Raw genomic sequence first — 14429 nt, forward strand, 5'->3', positions numbered from 1 at the left:
TTGAGGGGGGAAGTAAAGATGTCAGAGTCCAACACTTCTCAGAGGTGCCCAGTCACAGAACAAGAGACTGAAAGCACAAACTGAAACACAGGAAATTCCATGCAAAAATAAGAAAGAACTTTCTTAGTGTGAGGATGATCAAACACTGGAACAGTTTGCCCAGGGAAGTTGTAGAGTCTCCACCCTTGGAACTATTCAAAACCCAACTGAACACAGTCCTAGATAACCTGTTCTCACTTAACCTGTTGGACTAGACAATCTCCAGAGATGCCTTTGTGCCTCAACCATTCTGGGAATCGGTGATTCTGTAAATTAAACACTTTTTTTGAATCCTATCTTGCAGAACTTTAAAAAAGGTTTACTCATTTCACTCTAAGATCCCAGATATGGTTTTATCTAGTAACTTACATTAACTTCCATAGATGAAACAGGTAGCAGTGAACAATATAAGGGGAAAATTTTTTATGTCTGGCAGAAAATAAGCCATTTAATGAATAAAAAAATACATATTTATAGGCTAAAATTCATCTGACCTTGTCTTGGTGTCTACATCAATTCAGCATGAATCATATCATAAAATGCCTGATAGTCTCCTACTGACTATACATTACAAGTTGGGTTTTTATTTTAGCATACTAAGTGGAAGATAGCTTTCATAATTACATGTTCACAGTTTTTCTAATCTTTACCAGCTTTGTATTTATGGTTCGCATATGACATTTCCTCTGCCCTGGACCTAGGAGAACCCCTGAGAGCAATTAGTTCCTTACTGGCCTGTCCCAGTCCTCTAGAAAATGCCATCTCTTTTTTTTCTCTTCCTCACGCCATCTCTCACCCACACTCCCTTCCTTGACTGTAGAGCATTATCTGATTTCTTGCATTTTGTGTCATAGTGTTATTAAGCTTTTAGGCATAGCAACTGTAAGCAATTGCCCTAGAGCAAACAGAAGTTCTGAATCTGGTGCATGTCAGGCAGTGAGCATCGCCACAAAACCTCAAAGTCAATGAGCTGTCAGAATTATTTTTCTGGTTGTTGTGAACAGTCCTTGGAGCATATCATAGATCTGGTGATGATTGTATAGCTCCCAAAAAAGTGTTCAGAAACTGGGTAATTCAAGATTTAAAGTATTCTGTAAAACCAAAACAAAACACACACACACACATTTTTCCCGTTTTTTAGGATGCTATCATTAAAATGTGTTGTCCATTTTGATTTTTATTTTGTCCAGAAACACAGACATGTTCCTGACTACTAATTTAAAGCATTTACTTTCACTGGGCTGCCAAAGTCAATTATGAATTATGTATTGGTGCACTACTAATACATACACGACCTATGCAGGGCTGAATTTTCATGCTCTGAATTATTAGTTAAAAAAACCCTTTTGTGCATTATTAGTTAACCCTATATTACTCTTCTCTGGAAGGCAGGGATGACATGTTGACATAACAGAAGACATGGACTATACATTAAAGAGGTGCCAAAGGCATTGACAGCTATGCAAGATCATAGGTACATTCTAATCTGATAGCCATCCTTTTCAAAAAAAATACTCAAATTCACATTAAGCTGATTTAGGATATGAAGCAAAACCATTTCAATTTATTTGTAGTAGAGACAGGCTGTAACCCAAAACTAATTATTTTTTAGCAAAATTACTTGTGTTAATCTTCTAATCTTTAGATCCTGAAACCCTGTTCCATCAAGTAATTATATTAAACCAACTCAGAAATGGTTTTCCCTTGTTAATTTCTAGCCAGAGAAACTAATAACAACAGAATAATTAACCATAAGCAATTTTATTTGCCTGGTTATATTTCAGTTTTAGATGGACTGCTTTCAATGGCTAACAACAGATAGATGCATTTTACTTTTTAACCCAACCCTGAAAGGCACAACTAGCTAAGTGTTTTGACCCCCACAGACACAATGTTTTCCTCTTTTCTTCTTCTGATTCTCTTTCCAATACTTTGGTTTTCTCATTCACTGCATGTATTACATTTCTATCACAGTAAGAGGAAAAAGACACAGTCAATTTTAACACCACACTATTCCAGGATCCTCTAGGAGAGAAAACCTGGGTTATTCACCTCTGAAATAGTTTAAATTTTCTAAAGAGGTTTTTAAACACAGATTTGCCCATGATTCAGTGGAAGGCACAACAGGCTGATAGTGACAAAATAGACAAGATAGAAAAAAATGTCAGATACATTTGTTATCTGTACAATTACAGGTCCTTATTTTGTCTTAACATAAACTAACCATGTAAAAGAGATTGAATTAAAAGTTATTACTTTATCACATTAAATTATAATTTTGGTCATAAACTTTGAATTGTAATTTGTTTCCGTGCCTGACAAGGTATGTTTAGATACAAAATTAGTTTCACTCAGTTTAAAGAGTGAAGATAAAGAATCTGTACTACCTAAGCATGTATTCCTGTCTCTGTTATTTTCCCTTTGCTCGTTATCTACTTTACTCTGATTATGTTTCTTTTCCTTATGTACACTCTTCTAACTTCCCTTTTTTTTACACTCTTTCACCATGAATCTCCCACACTACAAGTAGACATAAGACAGTGCCAAAGATCTTATTAGATTATATGTACTTTTGAGGAAAGGAAGAGGTGCCTAACTGATCTTAAGTTTAACGCTGCCCCCCTACCTCCAGCTAAATAAAAAAACTTCAGAAACTTTCCAAGTCAGTCTTAATATATGATACCTGACTTCAGCTCTCACCTTTTTTCCTTACAGTGAATGAGAGCTGGGTCAGAACATACCTGGACTGAGTCCTTTATACCTTTAACAGGACCTGTAAAAGGGTTTTATCAGCTTCCTTGGCTAGTTCTCCCTTTAAAAATAGTCCTTCAACCAAATTTTGCTTTTAATTTTCCCATCAATTCAATCAAGCGAGTCAGAATTAAACTCAAATAACTGGAACCAAAGTTAAAAATAATCCATCATAATTCCACTGTTCTACTCAAAATTGCCATGTAGCCCCCACGGGAGGATGAGCCTGGTTTGTTATGACAAGAAAAAGTGGTATTAAGTATCATTTAAAGTGACGGAAGACACGTTTTCAAGTTTTGGAGGATAATTTTACACTTTTAGTACGGAGAGGAAGGAAGAATGCAAATCACTGTGATTCAGTTTAGGAGCCAAAAGTAAAACACAAAATTTAATCAAACTTTGCTCTGTGATATTAATTGTTCCACTTTCTTTTTTTTTTTCTTTTTTTTTTCTCCAAAACCTAGGTAGGTTTAAGACCATTTTTAAAAGAAACACACAATGGATCACCTATAAAACCATATAAAAGGGGCTTGTTTTCTGTAAGAATTGTTACTAAGATGTCTCATGCCCAGATATTTGCTGCCCTGTGTGGTTCCTGACAATTCAGCAATAATCAGAATAAAGACATATTCAAACACATTTGTTAAGAGAATAATTGGGAGTTGATGTTTGTTGCCTGTTCTGTTTGATTTTTGTCTTACTCACCTTGATGCACCCAAAGTTCTGATACTACATGTAAATTGAAGAATAGCTCTCATTTCCAACCTTGTTGCTAGGGAGACATTACCATGATTCTTGGTCTCTTATTTTTTATTATCTTCACCATTTGGGGAAGCTTACTATTATTGTGAAAAGGACAAGAACTGAGATTTATGTTTGCTTTTACATAAAGACAAAATCAACTATTTTTCTTTTTTGCTGTAGTGATGAGAAAAAGACCTCTTGGATTCAACAGGAATAGCCAAATGCTCTCTATTTAAACAAAGAGCCTCCATTCCCTTGTCCTCAGAGATCTGCACAGACTTCACTGGAAAGGATTCACTTCATCTGTCTATGAAGGGAAAGGGGATCCTTCTAGGCATTCTGGAAAAAAAGCAAGCTATCATTAAGATATGTACTTCTTCCTCCTCCTTGAACAATGAAAATCACACTGATGATTGTGACATGGAGTAAACCCACTAATAATGTTAGCTATCTGTCTCTACTAACAGGATGGTTCTGTTTTCCTGCCTCTTGGTGAGTTTAAAAAATGTAAAAATTAATCAAAGGGCTATCTAGACCAATCCCTTAAAGTAGAGCTAGTAATTCCCAATAACTTAGCAATGTACACCGAAAGTATCTGAACCGACCATCAGGTGACACCAGCTAGGCATCTGAACTTTTATTTTTGTAGCCTGTTTTGTATCTGAGGCAGAAATTACCTTTTCTTTATTTTTTTATTTAAATTTATTTTTTTAAATATATGCCTCAGTAAGATCTTGTTTCTGTGAACTAGTGTATATATCTGCCTAAGGCTCAACATCTTCAGCTTCTGCCTGTATCAGGAACAAAGATGGAAGCCAATGTTCGACAAATCCAGGAAGTCTGAGATTTTTACAGGCAAAGTAACTGTAGCACTTTCCTGACACCTGAAAAAACCCTTCAATTCAGGATTCACAACCATGCCTGTCTTTTCCTAACCAAGAATTTGGATAAGAATAGAAAGGCTTACCTTTAAATTAAGGTCAACATCCAGCTCAACCAGCTTCCCTGGTGTATGTGTAATCTTAAACAGAATGCTGGTATATTTATTGCTCAATCTGAGCAGTCCATTTCAGAGTTTAAAGTACTTTATTGAAATGGAAAGGAGCTTAAGTTTTATTCTCTTTGAATATCTGTGGTGTAATGACCATTCCTACATTTCCAAGTCAAACTCATCAACTGAATTATATTTCATGTTCACTTTTTTCTCTCTCCTACTGATGATTTGGTCAATTAACACTTCCGAGTATTACATCTCTTAGAGAATCAGGAAAGTATGAAATTGCCTTATAGTAGTGATAAGGATGAGGAAATCTTTCAGAGTCATTACTTCTGCTCTAAATCTGGAGTCAAAATTTATTATCGTATATACTATGAGATAAAAACCAAAGAAAGGAAAAATATTTGAGCTATTTGATCCAAATTATTTAATAGCCACGGATACAGAAAGATTTAGGTCAAAATCACAGAATCACAGAATGGTAGGGGTTGGAAGGAAACTTATAAGATCATCTAGTACAACCCCCCCTGCCAGAGCAGGATCCCCTAAAGTAGGTCACACAAGAACACATCCAGAGGGGTTTTGAATGTCTCCAGAGAAGGAGACTCCACAATCTCTCTGGGCAGCTTGTTCCAGTGTTCTGACACCCTCACAGTGAAAAAGTTTTTCCTTATGTTTATGTGGAACCTCTTATGCTCCAGCTTGCACCTGTTGCCCCTTGTCCTATCATTGGACATCACTGTAAAAAGCCTGTCTCTGTTCTCCATACACTCTCCCTTTACATATTCATAAATATTAATGAGGTCACCACTCAGTCTCCTGTTCTCCAAGCTAAAGAGGCCCAGCTCCCTCAGCCTTTCCTCATAAGGGAGATGTTCCACTCCCTTAATAATTTTTGTGGCTCTGCACTGGGCTCTTTCAAGCAGTTCCCTGTCCTTCTTGAACTGAGGGGCCCAGAACTGGACACAATATTCCAGATGTGGCCTCAACAGGGCAGAGTAGAGGGGGAGGAGGACCTCTCTTGACTTACTAACCACACCCTTTCTGATACTCACCAGGATGCCATTGGCCTTCTGGGTCACGAGGGCACATTTCTGGCTCATGGTCATCCTTCTGTCCAGCAGGACCCCAGGTCCCTTTGCCCTACGCTGCTCTCCAACAAGTCAGCCCGCAACATGTACTGGTACATGGGGTTGTTCTTTCCCAGATGCAAGATTCTACACTTGCCCTTGTTGTATTTCATCAAGTTCCTCCCCACCCAACTCTCCAGCCTATCTAGGTCTCTCTGAATGGCAGCACAGCCTTCTGGTGTGTCAGCCACTCTTCCCAGTTTAGTGTCATCAGCAAACTTGCTGAGGGCACACTCTGTTCCCTCATCCAGGTCGTTGATGAAAATATTGAATAGTACCGGTCCCAGTACTGACCCCTGAGGGACTCCACTAGTCACAAACCTCCAACTAGACTCTGTCCCATTGACCACAATTCTCTGACTTTTTTCTTTCGACCAGTTCACAATGCACCTCACTACCCAATCATCCAGACCACACTTCCTCAGTTTAGCTGCAAGGATGCTGTGGGAGAGGGTGTCAAATGCTTTACTGAAATAAAAATAAACCACATCCACTGCACTACCATCATCTATCCACCCGGTTATTTCCTCATAAAGGGCTATCAAGTTGGTTAAACATGACTTCCCCTTGGTAAAATTGTAATGACTGCTCCTAATGACCCTCTTATCCTTGATATGCCTAGAGACAGCACTGAGGATAAGTTATTCCATCACCTTTCTGGGGATGGAAGTGAGGCTGACTGGTCTATAGTTACCCAGGTCCTCCTTCTTACACTTTTTGAAGACTGGAGTGACATTTGTTTTCCTCCAGTCTTCAGGAACCTCTGCTGTTCCCCATGACTTGCCAAAGATGATGGAGAGTGACCTAGTAATGAGTTCCACTAGGTCCCTCAGCACACGCAGGTGCATCCCATCAGGACTCATGGATTTATGAATGTTCGGATTGCTTAATTGATCCCTAACCCAGTCCTCATCAGCCAAGGCAAACTCGTCCTGTAACCTGACTTCCTCTGGAGCCTCAGGGGTCTGGGGCTCCTGAGGGCCGTCTCCAGCAGTATAGACAGAGACAAAAAAGGCATTCAGTACCTCCGCCTCCTTTGTAGCCTTTGGCACCAGGCACGCACCTCATTCAGCATTGAGCCTATAGTGCCTCTAGTGTTAATTCTATCTGCAGTGTATTTGAAGAAGCCCTTTCTGTTGTCCTTGGCCTTTCTTGCAAGGTTTAATTCCAGAATCATAGAATCACTTACGTTGGAAAAGACCTTTAGGATCGGGTCCAACCATTAAACCTACTCTACCATGTACGGTATTAAGCCATATTCCCAAGTGCCCCATCTAGACTTTTAAACACATCCAGGAATGGTGATTCAAACACATCCCTGGGCAGTCTGTTCCAGGGTCTGAAAACTCTTTCAGTGAAAATGTTCTTCCTAATGTCTAGTCTAAACCTCCCCTGATGCAGCCTGAGGCCATTCCCTCTTTATCATTTACTTGTGAGAAGACACCAGTGCCTATCTCCTTACAACTTCCTTTCAGGTAGTTGTAGAGAGTGATGAGGTCTCCTCTCAGCCTCCTTTTCTTCAAACTAAATAAGCTCAGTTCCCTCAGCCGCTTCTCATAAGACTTGTACTCAAGGCCCTTTACCAGCTTCGTTACCATTCTTTGGACATGCTCCAGCACCTTGATGTCCTTCTTGTATTGAGGTGCCCAAAACTGGACACAGTATTTGAGGTGTGGCTTCACCAATGCCAAGTACAGAGGGACGATCACCACTCTGGTCCTGTCTGCCACACTGTTCCTAATAAAGGCCAGGATGTCATTGGCCTTCTTGGACACCTGGGCACACTGCTGGCTCATGTTTAGCTGCCTATCAATCAGAACCCCCACATCCCTTTCTGCTGGACAGCTTTCCAGCCACTCTTTCCCAAGCCTGTAGCATTGCATGGAGTTGTTGTGGCCCAAATGCAGGACCCGGCACTTGGCCCTGTTGAATTTCATACAAGTGATCTCAGCCCATTGATCTAGTTGGTCCAAGTCTCTCTGTAGACCCTCTCTGCCCTCAGGCAGATCAACACTCCCTCCCAACTTGGTGTCATCCACAAACTTACTGAGGGTGCATTCTATCTCCTCATCAAGATTGTTGAAAAAGATGTTAAAAAGAAGTGGTCCCAATACTGAGCCCTGAAGAACACCCCTTGTGACCAGCCACCAGCTGGATGTAACTCCATTCACCACGACACTCTGGGCCCAGCCATCCAGCCAGGGTTTTACCCAGCAGAGTGTACACCCATCCAAGCCATGAGCAGCCAGTTTTTTTCATCAGAATGCCATGGGAAACAATGTCAAAGGCCTTATGGAAGTCCAGGTAGACAACATCCACAACCTTTCCCTCATCAACCAGGCAGGTCATCTTGTCATAGAAAGAGATCAGGTTCATAAGGCAGGACCTGCCTTTTATAAACCCATGCTGACTGCTGCTGATCCCCTGGTTGTCCTCAATATGTCTTCTAAAGACACTCAAGATGATGTGCTCCATGACCTTCCCTGGTACTGAGGTAAGACTGACAGGTCTATAGTTTCCTGGATCCTCCTTTCTGCCTTTCTTATAGATGGGTGTTACATTTGCTACCCTCCAGTCCACTGGGACCTCCCCAGTTAGCCAGGACTTTAGGTAAATCATGGAAAGAGGCTTTGGTGAGTGCATCCGCCAACCCCTTCAGGACTCCTGGGTGCAACCCATCTGGCCCCATATACTTATGGATGTTTAGGTGGTGTAGCAGGTCACTGACCACTTCCTCTTGGATTACAAAGGTCTCATTCTGCCCCACCTCCCCGTTTTCCAGTTCAGGGGACTGGGTGTCTAGGGAACAACCGGTTCAACTGCTAAAGACCAAGGCAAAGAAAGCATTTAGCACCTCAGCCTTTTCCTTGTCCTTTGTCACTATGTTTCCCCCTGCATCCAAAAAAGGATGGAAATTCTCCCTAGTCGTCCTTTTGTTATTAATGTATTTATTGAAAGATTGTTTTTATTGCCTTTGACAGCAGTAGCCAAGTTGAGTTCAAGTTGGGCTTTGAGCCTTCTAATTACCTCCATGCATTGCCTTACCACATCTCTGTATTCCGCATTAGAGGCCTGTCCTCTCTTCCAGAGGCCATAAACTCTCCTTTTCCTCCTGAGCTCCAGCCAAATCTTTCTATTCAGCCAGGCTGATCTTCTTCCTGAATGGTTTCTTTTTCAGCACATGGGGACAACCTTCTCCTGAGCCTTTAAGATTCTTTCTTGAAGTATATCCAGCCTTTCTGGACTTCCCTACCCTTCATGACAGTCACTCAAGGGACTTTGTCAATTGGTCTCCTGAACAGATCAAATTCTGTCCTCTGGAAGTCCAAGTTGGCAATGACCCTCCTCCTTACTTCTCCAAGAATTGAAAACTGTATAAGTTCATGGTCACTATGCCCTAGACTTCCTCCAACTGTTACTTCCCCCACAAGTACTTCTCTGTTCATGAGCAGCAAGTCCAGAAGGGCACCCTCCCTGGTTGGCTTTCCCACCAGCTGTGTTGGGAAATTATCTCCCATGCACTCTAGGAACCTCTGGGACTGTTCTCTCTCTGCTATATTGTATTTCCAGCAGACATCTGGGAAATTGAAGTACCCCATAAGAAAAAAGGAGTAGGGATTATGAAACCTCTGCCAACTGCTTATAAAATATTTCTTCTGCCTCTTCATCCTGGTTGGGTGGTCTATAACAGACTCTGACCACAATATCAGCTTTGTTGGCCTTCCCCTTTATTCTTATCCATAGGGTCTCAACCCTATCATAATTGTCATTTATTTTTAGGCATTCATATATCTCTCTGATATAGAGGGTCACCCCACCACCTCTTCTTCCTCACCTATCCCTTTTGAAGAGCTGGTAGCCATTGATTGCAGGACTCCAATTGCGTGAGTCATCCCATCAGTTTTCCATGATGTCAGCTATGTCATAGTGTTCTTGCTGCACAATGGCCTCCAGTTGGACAGAATGGGCAGTTTATTGCCCATGCTGCATGCATTGGTGTAGATGCACTTCAGCTGGGCTGATGATACTGCCACCATTTTGGGGACAGAAATCCTAGCTGCTGTCTGACCAATCTCAGCCACTTTGATGGTTACTAACGTATTGGTGAGCCCCATGTTTTTGTTGCCACATGTATCACTATCTCCTGCCTCAACTAAGAACTCAGACTGAAGGCTGTCCTTAGGCTCGTCTCTAATAAGCCTGATTTTATCACCCTTCAAGCCTAGTTTAAAGTCCTTTCAGTGAGATCCACCAACTCATGCATGAGGATCCTTTTCCTCCTTTGAGACACATGTACTCCATCTGTCACCAGAAGACCCTGTGCCATATAAACTTCCCCATGATCAAAGAACCCAAAATTCCAACAATGGCACCAACCTCTGAGACACACATTAATCAAGTGTGTTTTCCTCCCTCTTTCAGTATTTTTCCTACCACTTGGGGGATGGATGGAAACACCACCTGCACACTCTACCTGTCAACCAGTTGCCCCAGTGCCTTGAAGTCCTTTTTATTTGCCTTTGGACTTCTCAAAATTTTGATGTCTTGATCGGTTGCATAAGTCAAGTGATGGATGTAAAGAAGGCACAGATTCTATGTTAAGCTTTTGGTGGTTTGTGAGTAGGCTGGATGCAACATTATTGTAATTTATTTGGTTTTAATCTATTAGGCATGTGTTTGGAGTAGTGGATGTTAAGAATGAATTATCGTGAAACTCAGAGAAAGCTTTAGAAGATGTCACTTCATTAAAATTGCAATCACCCATGGAAATTTGACAGAGAAAACACAAGAAAAATCTAAACTAGATGATATCCAATAGAAAACTTGGCATTCACTTGAGGTTCCAAGTCCTGATGTCGTTAATCACCTGGACAGTAAAATATTTAAGTTTAATGGCAAAAATCAGGAGAAAAGGTAACTAAATACCAAAAAAGACATTAAACATATTTCAGAGCTTTGATGGAAGATTACACTATCCATATTTGAAAAGTGTTTTCTCTAGAAAATATTTGAAGAATTTTATAAGAAAAAAAGACAGACAAAAAGTTTTAGATTGGCTTCTCCTGATCCACCAGTGCTGTCCAGTAGACAGTTGCAGATCTAGTGATACCTCAGTGTTTTAACCTCAACTGTTTTCCTAACTTCTTATATAAACACTAGTACAAGTTACTGCAAATAAGGTGAGTGGACTCCATTGGTGTGGGCAAGTTCATCTTCTCTTCCATAATGGGTAACAAAGATAATACTTATATGAAAGCTTAAGATGTTTGGCCCAGCAACCCTATCCAAAAACATTGCATTGGTATAATGTTTTTATATGTCTTGGATTCTGGTTATAGACTGTTCCAGTAGAGGAAATTATTATTTGCACATTGCAATCTGATTTGAAGCTTTCCCTGTAATTCCTGTTGACTAAGTGTGCTGGCTTGGTTTGGTGGGTTTTTTGGTAGTGGGGGGGGGGGGTGTCCCAGGGGTGACTCCTTTAAGAGGCTATTAAAAGCTCCAGCAGCTCAAGTGGCCAAGGCTGAGCCATTAGGGAGAAAATAGATGCACCTCTGCAATCAACATATGAAAGAACTGATGTAAGACATGAAAGAAGAGTGAGCAAAGAAGAGCTCAGCTGGCAAGGAGAGGAGCAGAGCAGTGCCAGAGCGAAAATCTTGAGGTTGGTGAGGAAGAAGGGGAAGGAGGTGCCCAAGCAGAAGTTACCCTGCAGCCCATGGCAAGATGGCAGGTTGTCCCCCTGTAGACCATGGAGGAGAAGCACAGTGGAGCATCCCCTGAATTTGCCAGGAGGGGTGCATGTGGACTTGCAGCCCATGGACTTGGATCTGCAGCCATGGAGGACCCCGCACCAGGGGAAGTGACTGTTCTCAAAGCAGCCTGTGACTCTGTGGGAAGCCCACACTGGAGCAGCTTGGTCCTGAGGGACTCTACCTCATAGGAAGGACTCATGTCGGAAAGGTTTGTGAAGGACTCTCTCCCATGGGAGGGACCCTGTGGGGAAACAGAGGAGGACTGTAAGGAATCCTTCTCCCTGAGGAGGAAGGAGCAGCAGGAACCACCAGCCTGTGAACTGACTCTAAACCCCATCCCCTGTCCCTCTGTGCTTCTGGGGTGAAGGAGGGAGAGAAATGGGAAACAAAGTAATTTGGGCCCAGGAAAAAGCAGGGCCTGGGGGGGGGGCGGTGGGGGTGTGTGGCGAGGGTAAGGTATTTACGTGCTTGTCCTGGTTTGAGCCAGGATTAAGCCAATTTTCCTTTTACTGATTTTTTTTTCCTTCAGTAAGCTCTCCTTTAACTAGCAGCAAGTGTTCCAGCTAGCGGACTGAAAACACTGGAATGTTTATGTTACTGCCAAGACTTTGAGGTTGCTTCTTTGCTCTGCCACCTTAGATGCTGCTGAGAGCAGCATGTAGGGGGGCTGGACTAGACAGACAGCAAAACTGGCCAGAGATATTCCATTCCATATATCTACATAAGCTCAGAGGAAGGTCAGAGATCACAGAAGTCAACTTCCTTCCTGCTTCTTCACTTCTCTTCTGTCCACGGCCGGCTTCCGGGGAGGAGTCTGTCCATCCATCACTGTCAAACCCTAGGTTGGAGCTCTCCTGACCCTCATAACTCTCCCCTCAGCTCTTCAGTAGTGGTCTGGGACTCCCTCCCTTATTCTCTCTCTCCTTCCCTACCTGGGTTGGAGGTGGAGGGGATCAAGAGCGTTGTTGTCTCTGGTTTAAGTGCCGATCCTTAATTTAACTGTGACAGCACTGCTCTTTGTTTTGTCTGGGTCATGTGTGCATTTCATTGGTGATAAATTAAATTATTAGTTTTTTGCCCAAGTTGAGACTGTTTTGCCCAGGACAGTAATTGGTGAGCAAACTCTCCTTGCCCTTTGTCTACACCCATGAGCTTCTAGTTGGCCTTTGTCCTCCCCATCACACAGTGGGGGGCAGGGGAGGGGTGTGGTATGAGTGAACGGCCACATGTTTGGTTCTTTGTTTAAGTGACAACGTCTGATGTAAAGTGACCTATGCTAAAGTATTGGTATAGCAGCAGTTTGTGAAATGTGAGGGTCTATAAGATCAATATATGTCTCAAGGGAATTCCTGTAGGCTCCCAAAGTATTTCAGAAAGAAACTCTTCATCTCTTTAGATTATAAAACCCAGCACAGTGTATATAAATTATTGTTTGTCCCTGTTACCCCTGTAAAGCACACTCCTTGCAATGAGTTACTCTCATCATCTATTTCCTGCTGAACTTATGAAGAGTTAAGCAGTTACTGGTTCAGTGAAAGAGCTCTGCATTTATGAAATGTGATATATCATCATCAAACACCTATTTAAACATAGTAAAACACATACTTAAACCACCTATGTTTTTCAAGATCTTTGGCATATGATCAATAGGGTGTTGAGCACACACACTGCAGGTTCTAAATGGGAGTTTATCTCACCTGGCTTGAGATACTCAAAGTGACGAAGACTAAATCAGCAACAGTCATCTTTGGCTTTTTGAAGAAAGCAGTAAGCGTGGTTTTTTAGAGAGGAGTTTGTGGGATCTTTGCTAAAGGTCTTAGTTTGCTCACGTGAATACCATCAGAAGAGACAGAGTATACTTTTAGAAGTTCTTCACTTATTTCCAGACTCTGTAACATAATATTAATTGAAACCAAACCAAATCCCCATTAACCTTTAGGTCTGCACACTACTTTTCCACAAAAAGTCTGAAGATTTGTCTCTTTATTTGATTTCTGCCGCAATGTAAATTGTAAATATTGGTCAATTTACGTAAATTTTCTTGCTAAAATCAGGGGGAAAATAGGTGCCAGAGATCAAGCCATCCAATTACATTAAATGAGAGACAAGATTTTCTTTACTTATTTAATTAAACACCTACAAAACATACCTACCCTTAAAAATAAAGTGACATGTATTCAGTACTGGGATTAATTCCAGAACTAGCATCGAACCTTAAGGAATTTCAATCAAAATGAGAAAAGCTACAGCGATGCTTTAAAGCAGGGTTATGTTATTTCTTTCCTTGTGGGTATGGGAATCAGCCCTTTTTCTTTCAAACTGGATTTTTGAAAGTAATTTTTTAAAGTTGAAACAAACAAACAAAAAATGCAGTCATGCTGTCTACTGAATATGTTCTTTTTACAGGAAAAGACATTAAGATAACCTGTATGAAATAAAAACATAGAAAGACCTGTCTCCTTTTCCCTTCCTCTAGCTTTCTGCAAGGTGAGGGGAAATAGTTTTTCTCCTATAAATGCTCTATGCTTAAAGACAAACGAACAAATATATATCCTGCAAAAAGATTTGATATTTAAAATCAAATTTTGAAATTTAAAATTTGAAATTTAAAATTCCTACTTCCAGCCTTAAGCAGTTTCTCTAAGTATACTTCCCTGGAGTAATATGTTTTTAATGGCAATTTTATGATGTTATTGGTGCTTGCATAATGAAATAAGAAAACTAACTTATTAGCTAGAGTTTGGGGAGGAATTTTATGGTCACTTTGAATTGCAATTCTGGATTCTGAACAGCAGCTGCAAGAATGTTTTAAACATTAGCAGTTTATGATACACTCAGTTATAAACACACCGGAAAAGAACACTTGGTTTGTTTACAAACTATCATAACAAGCAACTTTTTCCACTGTTGTTATCTATACCAGCTGATTTTCAACAGCTGAGAAAACATTAGTGTATATTTATTCTATAATATATATTTTATTTCTTTACTCATTCTAACGCAGTAATGTTC

This window comes from Apus apus, chromosome 1 (assembly GCF_020740795.1).
Source record: "Apus apus isolate bApuApu2 chromosome 1, bApuApu2.pri.cur, whole genome shotgun sequence".
Taxonomy (NCBI): Eukaryota; Metazoa; Chordata; class Aves; order Apodiformes; family Apodidae; genus Apus; species Apus apus.